This window comes from Fundulus heteroclitus, chromosome 4 (assembly GCF_011125445.2).
Source record: "Fundulus heteroclitus isolate FHET01 chromosome 4, MU-UCD_Fhet_4.1, whole genome shotgun sequence".
Lineage (NCBI taxonomy): Eukaryota > Metazoa > Chordata > Actinopteri > Cyprinodontiformes > Fundulidae > Fundulus > Fundulus heteroclitus.
Genome location: NC_046364.1, coordinates 33,660,313 through 33,675,586, shown reverse-complemented (window position 1 = coordinate 33,675,586; position 15,274 = coordinate 33,660,313). Strand labels below are relative to the sequence as shown.

At 42.0% G+C, this 15,274-nt stretch overlaps 1 protein-coding gene and 1 long non-coding RNA gene across 3 annotated transcripts in view; both read right to left on the bottom strand.

Moving 5' to 3' along the window:
• The window catches only part of gse1 (Gse1 coiled-coil protein), a 240,123-nt gene that overhangs the window by 112,668 nt on the left and 112,181 nt on the right, over positions 1-15,274 (bottom strand). The window lies entirely within an intron of this gene.
• Positions 4,558-5,814, bottom strand: LOC118562982. The gene is made up of 5 exons (XR_004930940.1): positions 5,313-5,814; positions 5,174-5,228; positions 4,986-5,083; positions 4,773-4,877; positions 4,558-4,664 (listed from the first exon to the last, which is right to left on the bottom strand). It is a non-coding gene; the product is annotated as an uncharacterized LOC118562982 (long non-coding RNA).

Genomic DNA, 15,274 nt, shown 5'->3' with positions numbered 1-15,274 from the left:
TGCTGTCTGTTTGCAAGAGACTTATGACGAGGAGCGGCTCAGAGAAGAATTGTGATGAAGGGGAAGCAACCGGAGCGTGGAGACGGATGACGGATGGCTCCGCTCCTTCAAACGAGCCGGTCTGAGATGAACATACGCTTAGGCAGTACGTCTCCTGGTCTCACCCTCAATCTTCCTGTCCGCTCTGCTGCAACAGATAACTAACACTGTGGCACCTCAATGTGCGGATAGTGCCACAGCAGACCGGCGGAAGAAGGGTGATCTTTGAGCCTGATAGGCCGGCTGCTGCACACCAGCGGCAGCAGAGATGTGAGCCCTGGGCTGATACCACTGCTGGCGTCTCCCACCGTGTGAGGAATGGGAGATAATGGAGGAGGAGCCCTTTCGAAGTTGAGCAGGAAGCGGCGGCAGCAGGGGGAGCTGGAGGTGACCAGAAGGGAGAGTAATTGCCTCGCCACACTCAAGGTGCTTGAAATGATCTGTGACCTGTTCCGAGTGTGTGCGCTCGGAGGAAAAGGGCTAAGCGACAAGAAAGACGCCGGGTGAGGGGGGGGGGGAGAGAAGCGAGCGCCGCAAATGCCCATTTCCCGCTGCTGTGGGGTCACGCTTGAGCCAGGAAGTGTGGGATGGAGTGGAAGGTGGAAATAACGCAGGGATAATCTTGTCTGAGCTCCAGGGAGAGAGGGCAGGGGGCTTGTTATGAGAAAATGAAAGGGGAAAGGTGGAGGAAGGGAGCGCCAAGGGCCATTAGAGACACCTCGGCTACACATAATGGCAGGTAGAGCTGAGAGGGTGCTCAGAGTTGCTCAGAGGAGGTGGAAAAGGGAACATGGAGGACATGTATCTTTAAAACAAAAGAAACAAGCACAGATAGGATGTTGAACATGACACGTCTGCGATGATATGAGCATGTTAACGATGGTAATTAACCATGGCAGATCAAAAAAAAGGTCAAAAGAAACAAGAACCGAAGTCCAGTCGTTTTGTTTTTCAACCATTTTTGAGTTATTTGGATTTTGTCTGTTTGCAGAATAGCATTCAAAATGTCAACGTGTTGCAATGCTTGGCATGTTTGCATGAAAAGACTATTGCTTAGCATAGAGTTGACATTTACACAATCCAATTCTGGATGCTACAGTCATAATGAAGAGCACGGGTTAAGCGTGATGACGGTAATGACAGTGTCCGTGCTTTCCGCTGGTTTTGTGCTGAACCAGTTTGATCTGAACTAATGAAGGTCAAGTGAGAGCCACTCACTTTGAGTGTTGCTGAACAATGGAAAAGGAGATGCACTAAAACAAAAAGGCTTATCGTCATCTTTCGTTGATTTTAATTGGTTACGATATGAAGGTTATTTGACTGTTATTTTCATGACAGTTTTCAAATGGATCACGACAGATATTTGGCTGCCTTTACTTTGATAGCCTTGAATAAAACTCAGTGCGTTCAGAAGTCACCTGAATATTAAATAGAGTCTAATTTGCGTGTAATTTAATCCATCCATTTTCTTCCTCACATCTGAGATCGGATCATGTGATCAACAGGTCCACACAGGATATATAGGCTCTCCAGCTGGTTGTGGGTCTTCCCCAGGGTGTCCTCCCAGTGGGACATGCTAGGAAAATCCCCAAAGGGAGGACCCCAGAGGGGTTCCCGATCAGATGCCTGAACTACATGAACTGACTCCTTTTGATGCGGAGAAGCAGCGGCTCTACTTTGAGCTCAATAAAAATATAGCCTAATTGTACTGTCTAACCTTTTTTTGTGCTTAAATAAGTGGATCAGGAGCAGCCTTGACATAACGCAAATTGACAAAAAAATTTGTTGAACTCGAGCAAAATTTTGCTTTACTCTATTTGCAAGTCTGCCGAAACTGACAGGCAAGGAGAGCATTATCTAAAGAAACAGCCAACAGGTCCGTGTTAACCTGGAGCTGCTTCTCAGATCAACAGCTAAGGTAGAATGATCCATCGACAGATAATTCATCTAGTAGTTGTGCCATCCACAAAGCTGACATAGTAATGTAATAGTAATATCATTTTTATTGTCATTGAAACATACATTACAACAAAATTCGTTCTCTGCTTTTAACCCATCACCCTTGGGGAGCAGTGGGCTGTCAAGAAGAATAGCAGGAAAAAAGCCATAATTGAAAAGCCTTAAAGAAATATTGTTTGTAGTTGATCAAAAAGGAATGAAGGGGATACGTCCGACATGTAGAAGAATTTCCTCTTGTTAGAAAAGTCAAAAACTGAACTTTTGGGGGTCAAACCCAACAATATGTTTCTGAATATGCTTCCCTTCTGAATAGAAAGGCAAGATGATCAAATTTAATGGGCAGATGTACAAATCTAAACAGAGAACACGCCCCAAAGAAAACTGTAAGGAGCTGCAAAAGACTTGAGATTGGGACCGAAGTTAACCCTAAACAGTCAGAGTTTCAAAGGAGCGGTTAAAGGTCCTTTTGACGGCCTAGTTAAAGTCTCAACCTAAACCAGACTGAGAATGTTTGGCAAGACTTGAGCATTTCTCTTAACAGAAGCTCTTTATCCAGTCTAACTATGAGCTATTTTTCAAAGAATGTGCAAATAATTTCTCTAAGCCCCAAATCATTTTTAGCTGTTACAGCAGCAAAATGTGCTTCTCGATTCAGGGGCACTCAACACAAAGGCAAGCCACACTTTTTTTAAAATTTTGAGATTCTGAAAGCCGTTTCACTTCACAGACACGGACAGTTTTTGATAAATCGAAGCGTCTGTTCTTGTTGTTAAATTACAACATGTGAATGTGAAAATTCAGAACAACATTGGAAATGCAACGAAGGCCCTTTCTGTCGTTTTGATCTATGCAGCCCAAACTCGAAACAGGATTTATTTTTTATTTTTGAAGAATACTATCCTCAGCATGCCACAGCTGGGAAAAAGGCTGCAATTCAAAAGTTGTTTCCAAGGGCATCTAAAATTTGCACATGAAGCTTCTAGCTATGATCAATAAAATAATTATGGTATACTGTTTCTTGTACAATAGCTAAGCATGGCTAACAATAACTTTTATAAGGTTTTGTATCACAAGTATTTCTAACTCATTTCTGAGTTATCCAACCTCTAATCCACAGAACTCATAATGTAACAGGCTTTAAAATGTCCCCCCTGCATGGCCTGATGATAGAGGATCCTTAGATTTACTGTTTTTGAGAATACTACCAAGTGCATCTTTATTTGTGGAGCCCTGTGTTTTTCAGTTTGGCCTCACAGCTGCAGAGGCTGGTTCTGAATTTCCCAAATTTGAGGTTAGTTTGTCAGCTGGGAGTTTCAAAAAATAGCCAATAGCTTAAGGGGTTAAACCAGTTGCAACTGTCTTGGGCACCAGTAAAAAAACCCCAAAAAAAACAGGATGCTCTGAAGGTGACCCTGCAAAACACAGTGCAGGAGAAAACAAATAATATGGCGCAGCTGCTAGGCAAAAAAAAAACACCCTACAAGACAACAACTGTTGTCTCACGAGTATTTCATCACGAGGCCCGTGATTAAAAAACGTACAAAAATAGGCTTAAACAACTCAGAAGACCCTGTCAAGTTAACCTTTCTGCGAGCTAGTCTCGAATCTAATTAATGACTCTACGTTTTAACAGCTCGACGTTATTGTAGCGTCTAACGGTTCTTTGGGAATATCGTTGCAAGTCGCAGCATGCAGGAATAAATCTTCCACTGCATGAAAAGTGAGATTTTCGTCCCCGTAAACTACCGCAGACCTCCCTAATTTCCGGCAGTTAACGACAATTTGCAACCCGCGCTTGTTGCCGTTATCAGTGCCACAAATTGTCGGAACCGGACTCTGACGTATGTGGAGAGCGATCAGCTGCACTAATGGCCCTAATTAGCATATGAATGCAGCGAACCCGCGCGGCTGGCCAGGTCTGGCTTGAATAACCTACTCAGTATTGGCTGAAACCACTATTTTTAAATAAGTAAAATCGCTCCTGATTGGCAGCAAAACCACACGTGGCCAGGGCAGGCCAGAATGTTCTTACTCAGTATTGGCTGAAACCATTATTTTCAAACTAGTAAAATCACTCGTGATTGGTTGGTTGGTTTATATATATATATATATATATATATATATATATATATATATATATATATATATATATATATAAAAATAATATTATGCTGTATATTCATGTTATCTTATGTAGGCTACTACACTATCATTAGGCTACCTTCAAGGACATGAATGAATTTATACAGGAAATTAACATTTGCCAGGAAGATGTTTATGCAAAGAAAGAGCTTTATTAAAAAAAAAACACACAACTATATACAACGCGAGGATCTTCCCACACATGCGTATCCAAAAAACTACAACTCCGTGAATTGTCCGTTTGCCTCCTCGGGGTTGTAGGTAACTCCCAGCGTTCTTGCCGAGGGAGGTCCGATGTGCAGACGCCTGCTGTGCGTGGCTTTGTACTTCGGCGTCGCCTCTAACCGGGACTGCAGCTTCACACAGAGTTCAGAGAGATCCGGCCTACGCAATGACGGCGGTACAATCCATCCAGAGACCCCGCCAACGACGCCATCTTCCTCGTCAGACATGAGGTCGACGGTGGCGGACATCCAGAGTTCCACTTCCTCATCAGCTAGCACGCTCTGCCTCGATTCCTGCAGCTGTAAAAAACAAAACAATGAATCAGTATTATGCGATGGGATGCACTGCGTATGGACACAACACATCTATCAATGCACCTGAAAAATAGTCACCAAATAAAGTCTTACCCTCTTTCTTGCTCGACTCCGAGCTGAATTCTTGGCAGCTTCCGCCCGCATTGAGTTCTCTGGCTGCGTATATCTGAAGCTCCTGCGTACCGTCTCGTAATACGTCTTACAGGCGGCTGGAAAACAAATAAATGAGAGTGGTATGAATAAAAACCAAACGCAAGTCACAGTAACATTAAAAACAAGGGAGAAACAGTAAAACAAGTCCCTTACACACAATGTCGTCTTTATCAATATAGTGTAAATCGAGGCTTGCAGTTATTGCTCCGAGCAGATAGGAGGTAACTGCCTCATTATGAGGCGTGCTTAGTCTGTGAAAACAAAATGTACAGTTATGATCTGTATCTATCCGTATCTATTTCCTTTTATCGCAGAATGAAAGCATATTCTTTAAATCTTACCCTTGCGCCGGTTCATAGCGCCTGCAATTTGTCTCCGAGTTGTGAAGACGGCGTACTGTAAATCACAAAAAATACACCCTTAGCTTTGGGTTATGGCTAGGCTACTTTTAGCGTAGCTAGCAGTCAAATATATTCTTACCGCAAGCTTTTGTGCATCCGTCTTCTCTTGATGGAGTTAGTCTCTCCAGCACAGTTCTTCGACTGCAGAGCCGCCATCTTGTCCTCTATGGACAGCAACCTGGAGTTTACCGAATTCTGCAGTTGAGTGAACCTCTCATTCATGTCGGCAGTATGTTGAGTAAGCTGACGAGACAGTCCACTGATAGCAATCAGCAGTTTCTTCTCGTCAGTCTGCGGACTGGCTGAAAGTTGTGGATCGCGTCCAAGAGGAGTTGAACGCGAGACGTTGTCCGGCATACCAGTAAAATCCAAACACAGTAAAGTCGTCGTCTTCTTCTTCTTCTTCTTCTTCTTCTTTAGGATTTAACGACAGCTTGCATCCATAGTTGTTGCATTACTGCCATCTATTGGATCCTAATATATATCCTTCAAATCCTTATGATCCCAGAATAAAAAAAAAAACGAAAAATCTTTGTACATCCCTTTTCTATACTTAATAATGCAGATAATGAATCACTACAAATTATTATTTTATTTATATTTGTATCCTCCACCCATTCTAAAGCTAATAATATAGCACATAATTCTACCGCATATATACTAAAATAATTAGATGTTCTTTTTGAAATATTAATTTTTAATTCAGGAATCACTACAGCTACACTAGTTGCTTCATTTTTTGGATTTTTTCGAACCATCAGTATAAATTTGCAAATAATCATTATATTTAATCTGTATTTGATTGTAAAATTCTTGGCAGATATCTATTATATTTCTTGTCTTAATATTTAATAATGATCTATCTATATTAATATATTTCCATATCCATGTAGGTCTCAAAGCCCACAATACTGTTGGACTGAATTCTTTGTTATATACATTAAATGTTTTTGCTCTATCATCCCCAATCCATCCAAAACTATTAAATTGACCCTTTCGTCTTTCCCAACAACTTTCTAATACTTTCATAACTGGATGATCTTCATTATGTCCTTTTAAATTTATCCAGTAATTAACCATTATCTGTTGCCTTCTGATACATAATGGCATTTCTCCTGATTCTATTTGTAAAGCACATACTGGAGTTGATTTAACTGCCCCTAAACAAATTCTCAATGCTCTAGCTTGAATAACATAAATTTTTTTAACCTACTTAGCCGCTGAACCATATACCACACTCCCATAATCTATTCTTGACCTAATTAGTGACACATACACATTTTTATGCGATTCAAAACTTGCACCCCATGTTAACCCTGCTTTCATTTGAGCGTTTTAATGGAATACTGGGAAAGTTTAATCACAACAATAGGACAATTGAAGTCCAGATTATGAGGCAATTTCAGCAGAGCCAACAGCTTCATATGCCATGGACATGTGAATATGGTGCAGAATTTGCCAGTATTTTAGGAAGACAAATGGTTGGGACTTTGTCATGCAATGACACAGCTGATATGCTTTATGTGAAGCACAGTGTTTTGGTGTCAGCAGAACGAAAGCCAATAGAAGTTTGGGGCTTGCAGGGAACAGACACGTCATACCCAGCATAATTTCTGCCAGTTGAGCGCATTGCTGGGAGATGTGTAGTTAATACATCCTCTGTGCATTTAAGTAAGACCAAAAAAAAGGTCACTGTAGTCATGCCACTATGCACAGTAGTTGAGCTCTAGGAGACTGTGATCTCTGCAGACCTCTCATTCTGATTCTAATGTTTGCATGGAATGCACATTTTACCTTGCTGATTCTGATTCACATTTTACCAACTGATTCTGATTAAAACAAATTTTTGAAATAAATTATTTTGTGTATTTTTTTTACATAACATTTGCCATTGCTAATGGCATACACAGTAATCTAGCATACTTTAATTAAATAAATCAATTCAAGGTAAAATGTAAGAGTCTATATTTAGGTTATATAGAGCCTGATCTATTTGTACCAGAGATTTTCTTACCTTTTAGAGAAATGTCACTTGGGGTAAAACTCCCCCTGCAACCCTGATTTACATTTGTTTAGCTCACAGCATTTTCATTTACATGTTAAAGCCTCCCCTAGAATTAGGAGGAGGGGGGTCATGGGGGGACAACTCCCAAGGTAGGCCCACGTCAATTTCTGACAATTCACGGCAGTTTTCGGTGTTGCCTGCAAATTGCCGTAAACAGACGTTAACCTGAACTTCCACGACAATCTACAGTGCCGCATAGTGACGAAAATCTCACTTTTCATGCAGTGTTCACAGCGGCATAGGTTGCTCGCGTGGGCTGCAGTGTAGGATGTGCATTGATCTAAAGCGGAGGCATAAATCTGTATGCTTTTACCACGAGTCCTTAAAGCCTTTTTTTTTCTTTTTATTCTTTCAATAAGACATACATATGCCATCAGGAGAGGCAGCAAAGGGATCCAGCTTTTGCTTTTTTTTTTTTTTTAACCCTCATAACTCTTAATTTTCTCCGCTCCTATTCCTTTTGTCCCTCGCCTGCCCTCTCGGGCATAAAAAGCCTAATCAGAAGCCATCTCCTCGTCTAGAAGCCTTCAGACTTTTCTTTTGCCCGTCTCCATAATGTTTCTCCGATTCACTTTCATTATCCCTCACTTACCTCTATGCTTCACTTGCCTTACTGTATGCTCTCCAGCATTTACTCAGCTAATTAATGGGGCGGAGGGTTGGCTGCTACTCCATTTAAATACTTCCTTTCTTGTCTTCAGCACACGTGGATAGCTGCGAGACGAAAAAAATAGAAAGAGACGAACGAAGAAGCCGGGGGATGAAACAACGAATGCGTTTTTTTTTTTTTTTTTGCTACAGTAGCAGCAGACGAAGCGGCGACGTGGTGAAGAGAAAACACAGCATCTTACCAGCCTCTTGACACAGATAAGATGCTAAGAAGTAAATCGACTTTTTTTTTCAGAAAAAAAAAGTGATATCTTGTTTAGCAAGATAAATCTAAAGGACATTTTTAAAGGTTTGCCCATTCTTGGAGATGGACTCGGGTATAATAAGCTGAGCGAAACTCCCCCCCAGTTTACATGATTGCCATTACTGGGTCGATCCAGTCAAAAAATTGGATGAGAGCAACCTTTAAATGGACGGAGAGAAAGACACAAAAGGAATAAGAGAAAAGCGATTGTGGGGAAGCAGCAAGAAAGTAAAAAAAAAAAGAAAAAAAAAGAAGCTGGGCTCCTATTAAGAGGCTGTGCAGAGTAAAATGTCACCTTATTATCAGAGCAGAAAGGCGAGCATCACTTTTCTCCCAGCTATCAGAGAAACATGATACTTTCAATGCATTTTGACAAAATGTGTGGATGAGTTAGCGCGAGGGCATTTCAAAGGCAAAAAAGCTTTTCTGGTGACGTGGTCTCTCTTTTGCCACTCGTTCCCCATTTCCTAAATGCAAGCTGTTAGGCCCTGTCCAGACATGGTGTTAAAGTGCATCGTGGCTGATTCACGTGTAAGTACACAAGCCTGACAATGACCATTCAGTTTGCATTGAAATCCGCCCTGAGGAATCAGATCTCTGTCGCATGTTTGAATGCAAATGAACCCTTGTCGCAGAGTACGCTGTCAGCCTAGAAATAAACGGGACATCAGTGGGTCTATTGTTGTTTCTGTAAAATCACAGCTTCAGTACCTCACTTGAACTATGTTATTACTGACTGCAGCGGGGGGAAAAGGTTTCTAAAAAAAATTATCAAAAATACACTCCATACATGTGTTTATTGTGGTTCGACAGACTGCCCAGTGTGAATGGCTGTCAGAAAATAAAAGCTTTTACTTTAAATTACTCGCAAAGATGATCTTTTTGTTTTGCTTCGCCTGATTAAACTGAGAATGAAAGCTCAAGTCTACGCCTTTTCATACATTTAATAAAAGTATTTGTTTGCACAAACCCTGATTTGTGCATTAGTTTGCGCACACACCCTCTTTTAAAACTAAGAGTCTATATAAAACAGGGCCTTGTGCGCACAAATAATTGTTAAATAATCTAAAAAATATATATATATAATTCTGGGAGATTGACGTGTTTTTTTTAACACCTTGTCAGAGAACTGCAAAGTGGGTCTGAAAATTTGCTTCGAACAAGAAAGACTCAAGAGAAGGACTTTATGTTTTGCTTTTATTTGCGGGATTTTGAACCTGCCGAAGCTGTTATTCTGCCTCGGCGCGTTTGCAACATCTACTGCAATCGTCAGTCAGAAAACCACTGAATCTCTGCATTTATAATAGTATTTATTTTAATTGGTAAAAGCTGTGCTCAAATCTGTTGTTCCTTCATCCATATTTACGTCATGACATTATAGGCTTACCATAATTTGTGGCCTAAAAGAAATATAAAATATTTACAGTACTAAGGGCTATATTACAGCATGCACATGCACGACATGAGTTCTTTATTCCTGTCATGCTTATAGCACATTTTCCAGCACACCTTTGAGTGGCTGCAGCAGACACTGAGAATAAGGAACAACCCACTGTGAAATTAGTTTTTTTTTTTTTTTTTTTTTTTTTGGTTTGATATCGCCATATCAGTGGAAGCCTGCCTGGTATACTTTTGGATGCGTCTCTCTGTTTGTCTGTGTACATCCACAGCAGATCAGGGCGCGGTAAACAGAAAACATTGTAAATCCGTTCTGAGACCACCAGGCAATATGTATCAGGATCTGTACTCACAATATAACAGTTGTTGAATTTACCCGACAATATAAAGACAGATCTTTTGACGCAGTCAGAAACCTCCAATGGCAGATTAAACAACTGCACAACAGCGTCAGATTAAATTTAGAACAGGTCATTACTTGAACAGGGTCTAATTAATGCAAACAGCTTATTACTCTGATTACTACAGTAACCAATAATAGAAAAACGTGATGATCCTGTTTTGCTCAAATAACTCAGAAGCATTTTTATTGAGGGTTATGCAGGAATAACAGATAATAAATAAATATATAGTAATATTGACATGCATTCTAGAATCGTTAACTTAAATTACAGCCAATTGTATCTTGATATGTATACAAGTGACAATTGCAGGCAGACATGGACATCAGAGAAAGACAGACATGTGGATTAATTATTTGCTGCCTACTTAGCTTTTTTTGGGGGAATACTATACAAACAGCTGTTTGGTACCAACAGAGCTCTATCAGTTTTTGTGTGGACAGAACCTTGTGATTCCCCTTGTGAGTCCTTACAAAATGATACAACCGTTGTTTAATTTAATGATCCTATCCAAGTAAAAAAAATAAAGGTGAATGTTTCAGAGGAATATAATTTCTGAAACTATTTGATTTCATAGTAAGACTAATCATGCAGGATAAATATTGCACAAATCTATCAAGTTGACTCTAGTGGACAGCTCAACAACATAATGCACAGAGCATGTTCTTGTTTATTGTTAGCATTATAATGTATCACACTTAGATCCAGAATGGGTTTCAACAAATGGATTTTAAATTGATGAGTTTTGAGAACGTGGGGGGTGTGAGGGATCCCTTTGAGCCACTAGCTCAGGACCTTTCTCCTCCTCGCTGCCCCCGCTGTCCCTCAGCTCACTTGTTTGGTTAATCCATCCATAATCAGAACACATTCAGGATGCTGCAGGAGCTGAACCCTGGGAAGTTTATTGATGTTTGCTCTCACAAAGCCAAGGTCTAGGCCATGAATTGCTAACTCCAGCCTCGGCCGGCCCCAGACATTAGCAGCCTCAGATAAGACATGAAGGATTGCCCGCATTATAGGAAAACTGCCTCGCTCTCTCAAGTTCCTCACAGCCGCCCTCGCTGATATTCCCACCACACACACACACACACACATCGCGCATACGTGCACACAGAGGTCCTACAGGATTTTCCATGCATTCGGAAGGTGTTACATATTGCCCAGTGAAATAAACCATGTGACGTAACAGAGGAAGCAGCATTGGTGTGTGTGGAGATTTGACATCCCAAACAAGCAAAAAATACAATGATTTCAATAAAATCATATTATCATATGTAAACAGCAAAAAGTAAAAAAAAGTCAATATCATGTATGAGTAAAAAAAGTAAAAAATGCAAACAAGTAGGTCATGTGCAAAAAAGAAAAAAGAAAAAAAAGACTGAAAAGAATGTGCAGGATTTGGTCTGTAGATGAATGTCTTTTTTCACGTGCATTATCTGGAAAAAGGCCAGTCAGTTTAAACAGCCATGAAACACAAGAGAGCCTGGTGTTTTTGCTTCTGCACAGACAGTAATAGCAAAACACTTTTTGTCCAACGGGCGAGAAAAACACGGATCCTGACATCCCAATTAAAACCCGACGTCCTTCAAGAGAGCAGAGCACCAGCACGACCGCACAGCACCATCAAGCAAGCCATACCTTTGACCTTTTACCCCGTATTGAATTAAGGGTCAGGGGTCGTGACCCTTCAGGTCAGTAGAGTTCAGAGGTCAAGCTGCAGCCTCAAAAAGCCAGCAGACATGTGGTCTAAAGCCGTTCGTTACAATCTACAACCTCTAGATAGCAGCAGGCTTTAATGGCATCGGACCCGTCACCCGGCTGGCACAGAAACACGGCCCCGCACCTGAACCGTGGGCACGTTTGAGACTACAGCAGCCGTTGTGAGCAGAGTCAGAGGCAAAGGTCACCACGGCCCAGGGAAGGGGCTCATTTTTATGTCATTTGTGAAGATTTATTTCTGAGCAGGGGCCACAGAAGGTAGCAGCACAATGGCATCATGAATGCCAAATTACAGACCTGACGAGAGGTGATGGCAAGGCACAAGGCCAGATTGTGATGTAGTCTTGCATTTTGCATGAGCCGCGTCAATCCTGGTTGTCTACCGTTGGTCTTTTTTTAATCTTTTACTAAACCATGCTTTATTTTGGAGGCAAAACCAAAACGAGAAAACAAGATTTTCATTCCTTCTGTGATTGCTCATGTTGATTACACCTCGTCGGATCTCGTGAGAGCGTGGCCGCAGAGGAGTCCTCCCGGCTTGCGGCTGAGGGATTACCATACTCGGATGATTTTCTTTAGCACTTTTCCTGTCATGAAAATGTGTGAGCTCAGCCTTGATTGTGGTCATTATGGGCTATGGTGTCATATAAGAGCAGGAAAAAAGGCCCGTCCCAAGAGCACAAACACACACACAGACGCACGCCCGCACGTGCTCACGTGACCTTCATCATCAGTGCCAAGGCGCTTCATTATTTAGTCACAACCACTCTTTTCAGTATTTGAATTATTGAGCAAGCGCTTGTTCGCACCATCCCCTCGCTGACAGGTAGTACAAGGGACAACCAAACTACACCCACACAAAGCAGCCGTCGAACATCCTGAGTTTATCTGTTCCCTTTCTTTGCTCCCTTTTTTTTTTTTTGTTCTCCCGATCACTTCAGAAACAAACAGCGGGACAAATCGGGACATTCTGGGGTAATTAATATTTAAACGACAAATCTGTTTTAACAACAACGGAAAGATACGTCCCCCGGTGTTTCGGTGTGACTCGCCGTCGCTTTTTTTATCGGCCTTGTTTCGGGCGCTCAGAGAGACGAGCCCGCAGTCAAAAGGACGGAGACACCAGTTCAGGTTGCAGATGGACAGACAGACAGACAGACAGATGGACCGAGGGAAAGAGAGGCAGATTTCCCTTCGCTCTTGGACGCGGAAGCACCCAGACTAGGCCATGGCCGTCTCTGTAGTGCAACCTCGCCGTGCAGATCTGGAGGCAGAACAACCAGCTAGCACCTCGATCCTCCTGACCTTGCCTTCTGTAAGGCACCGATTCACCCCCCGCCCGCCCGCCCACACACACACATCACACGCAGGCAAGACGCACCATAGACCGTACCCACACGCTCCCCCCACCGCACCCCCCACAGTGGAGGCTCTCCCTTCAGGAGCTCGGCGACTATTCCAGGGACCAGACAGGTGGTAGGAGCAGAGCGGGCACGCGAATGCCAGCCCACTGCCAAGGGCTTGGTGCCAGTTGGCTCGCAGTAAACAGTGCTCTCCCTCGATGAAGAGCACAGTGCACACATTAAGATAACAGGCCCTCACGCACGTCTGTTTCAGTGCACTCGGGAGGGCCTCTCCCCACAGCATGCTAAACTCTGATCTGTATTCCACGTATAACTCTTTGTGCAAACCACTTGATGAGTTCAGGACAGGAAAAATCTAAAAAAACAACAACACAACATCATAACTGTTACAGACAGGAATCCCAGAATATAGGCTGAAATTATAACACGAGAAAAAGTGAAGTCATTTACACAGTGCCTGCAAAAGTATTAACGCGTCTTGGAACTTTTTTCATGTGTTGTCACAACCACAAAATTCTCTATATTTTATGTTAATATTTTGTGATCTGAAGTGTCTTGTGCATTAGTTTTTAGGCCCAGTCAATCAATAATCCAGACAGTAAAATGTTACTAGTTTTTCTTTGCCAAACAGCACATTCTCAGTCTGACAGGAGAAATAGCATTTGCGAACTGTTGAATTTGAAACATTCCCCATAGGTTTCAAAATGGCGGCACGGTAGCCAGTGGTTAGCACTCTTGCCTCACAGCAAGAAGGTGTCGGGTTTGAGTCCTGGGCTGGGCGGGGCCTTTGCATATTTTCCCGTGTCAGCGGGAAAATATTTTTTTCCCGTGTCTCCCGTGTCTCCCTACCACTAAATTAAATGCTGGTCAGGTCGGCTATTAGTGGCGGCGCACTCAGTCGCAGCAGCTCAGGCTAAGCCTCCACCTGACCTACGAAATTTCGTTCTATGTAACTTGTATGTATAACGACAAATAAAAGCATCTTAATCTTGTATCTTAAAAGTTTTGGAATAGATTTAGGTCTGAGTGATTCCATCACATGATCCAAACCAACCCATTGCTTCTCAGTATGTTTAGGCTCAACGTACTGCTGAAAGGTTCAACTCTGACCGTGCCTCAAGTATTTCCAACTGGTGATCTTCCAGGGTTACCTTGTATTCAGCTTGTTTCATCTTCTCATCTACTGACCAGCTTCCCAATGCTCCTCAAGAAAAGCATCCTCACAACATCACATTGCCACATTGTGTTTCAACTGGGATGCCCACTCCCCCAACAACACAAAGCTTTTTGCATGTACGCCAATACATATTTCAACGTCCATGCTGTTACGTAATATCCCCACTACCAGCATTAATCCTAAAGTGGTTTTCTGCACTTTATTATATAGTGATGCGCCACAAAGCACATCATTCAAACTCAAGTTCTCCGGTGGCAAGACGCTTGCCTCACACAGAGCCGTGCACACCCTTTCACACATGTCACTGGCAGATTCTGCTTCGTGTGCGCCATTCACCATATGCCGACTAAAAGGGAGGCCTGGTGTCTCCCATAACAGACAATCTCTATGTTTGACACCCACACACTGTGATATCTAAGTGGCCGCAGATAGATTTTCCTCAACATTAAAAATCCCATATGTAGGTAGTTGTATTTACTCATACAAACAGTTTGCACCTCTGAAACACCCTTTAAGAAATTGTTAAATACGTGACCATGGAATATGAACTTTGCACATATTAGGCATGTTTGGATCATTGTTTTTTTGTATTCGCAAGTCTATACAGAAACTAGTTCTGAGGCTTTGCTGCCGAACATATCTTGATTGTGAATTTATTCTTCTACTCAGACTAAACTCCAAAGAGTAATGTCCCACTCCCTCTGGAGAAATAACACTTGCACAACGAGAGCATTGTTGCTGTGACAGCTGATCATAAAGTGTGATTTTAACATTCCTCTTCCATGATAGGACATCTATTGGAGGTTTTCTGAGATGAGGGGAACATTTTTTTGTAACCTTCATAATTCATGGACTACTTCCATTCTGCGACTGCCGACACTGCCAGGTTTAATAAAACACAGCAGCAACGAACAATGTAGACATACATTCAAAGATTGAAGACATTTCTACATAACTCCACTTACGTTTGCTCTATGTTTTATTAAACCTAGTTAATTTCTTTT